Source organism: Sinocyclocheilus rhinocerous, unplaced genomic scaffold, assembly GCF_001515625.1.
Source record: "Sinocyclocheilus rhinocerous isolate Xijiao unplaced genomic scaffold, SAMN03320098_v1.1 scaffold182, whole genome shotgun sequence".
In the NCBI taxonomy this organism is placed as follows: domain Eukaryota; kingdom Metazoa; phylum Chordata; class Actinopteri; order Cypriniformes; family Cyprinidae; genus Sinocyclocheilus; species Sinocyclocheilus rhinocerous.
The window spans coordinates 8627-10291 of NW_015655576.1; the positions used below are offsets into that span (position 1 = coordinate 8627).

General features: G+C 41.4%; 1 long non-coding RNA gene across 1 annotated transcript in view; it reads left to right on the top strand.

The window, feature by feature from the left end:
* LOC107718640 (uncharacterized) overlaps positions 1 to 1152 on the top strand; it is an 8125-nt gene extending 6973 nt beyond the window's left edge. The window contains exons 2-3 of the long non-coding RNA XR_001637436.1: positions 12 to 15; positions 1081 to 1152. This is a non-coding gene — a long non-coding RNA (uncharacterized LOC107718640). The remainder of the gene's footprint in view (positions 1 to 11; positions 16 to 1080) is intronic.
* The last annotated feature ends 513 nt before the right edge of the window (positions 1153 to 1665 follow it).

Sequence of the window (1665 nt, forward strand, 5' to 3'; positions counted from 1 at the left end):
ATTATGGTAAGGGGCGTTTCATTTCCGACGTGTGCTTGTGGTGTTCGGCCAATCACAGTGCACTGGGTCAGCTGGCCAATCAGAGCGGACTGCGCTTGTCAAAGGAGGGGGCTTTGTAGAAAACGAAGCGTTTGAGAGAGGCGGGGCATAGAGGACCTACAATAATGTACAGTATTTGAAAAATAATGTGTTTTTTGAACATTAAAGCATGTCAACATATTCTGTTACACCAAATACACAAAATAATGATCTTTAAAAAAGCATCATATGACCCCTTTAAAAAGTGAAGCCTTCACGTTTCGATCGCCCCCAGGTGGCTGGTCCCAGTATAGGTAATAAACCCCGCCCTCGCCATGTAATCTAATGGGACATGAGACAAAATAATTTTTGTCATTTGATGTAGATTTTATCACGCTGAATCTGATGTAAGTTCAAGTGTTCGTTTTTTAAATAATTTTGGTTTTAGTTAGTTAAGTGATGCTATAAAAACGGAAGTGTGACGTCATGATTGACAGCTGAGACTGACAGCTTCTCTGAGTGAACTGAGGCGCCAACGGACTGAGACTGACAGCTTCCCTGAGTGAACTGAGGCGCCAACTGACTTTTTCGGGATCTTTAGGAGGATATTGGAGTTGTATTTACCTTATTTTAACACAATCCTCTCAGCAGACAAAAATTGGAGCAGTCAGGCTAAAACGGGGTCAGGGGCGTGTGCTTGCGATCGACTCTGCTGGAGTGTGGGCGGGACGCGGCTCCACTTCGCTCGCTACTGTGCAGACTCTGGTCCCGAGTTCTCTACTGCGCAGACTCCAGTTCAAAATCAGCGCAATATGGCCACGCCCTGTTGGGACAATGGCGGCTTCACTTTTCTTCAATGGAAGAGATTGAAGGTGCGTCGTCCATCTTTTTTTACAGTCTATTATTATACTAGATTCAGAATTAACTGAATCTAGTTAAAATGTGATTTGATCTTTCATGGCAACGTTAAACAATTATTGATAAAAAATTGTTCTGTGGTTTCAGGAGTAACCTTTCTACAACAGAAGAGAAGCTCCAAGATATCTACATTTCTGAAGGAAGCTGCTGAGAAAGCTCATTAACCCTCTGGCCCTCTTCGGTCATTTCTGACCGAAAAAAATTATATTTTGAAATTCAATTTGAAAATAAAAAATCTTAGCTTCATCGGAATGAGATGACACTTGGTGACTTTTGTCACATTAGCAATATGAACACAATATATACACGGATATGTTAAAGGGTAAAAAAAAAATAGTCACACATGACTTCTTCGCGGTCAAAAATGACCGACATAGGAAATGAATGGGATATACGAAAAAATCTGAAAACTCAGTGAATCTTTTGGTGGTACAAAGTACAAATCAGCCACTGATCAGAAAAAAAAGTGTGCAGCAATCAAGAGGTGACTCTCTAGAATATCAGGAGTGCAAAATAGGCACCCACACATGCACATATACACATATATACAGTTAACTGGTAAGACTGGAACAGAGCAAATTTGGAAAATTTGTGAAATAAAATCAAGAAATGAAAAAAAAAAATACAAAAGAGGCTCTCTCTCTCGCGCACACACACACATACACACGTCCCTCCACGGCTCGTGCCTCAATAGCTGGTCCCTGCACGGCTGGTTCTTCTGCAGCTGGT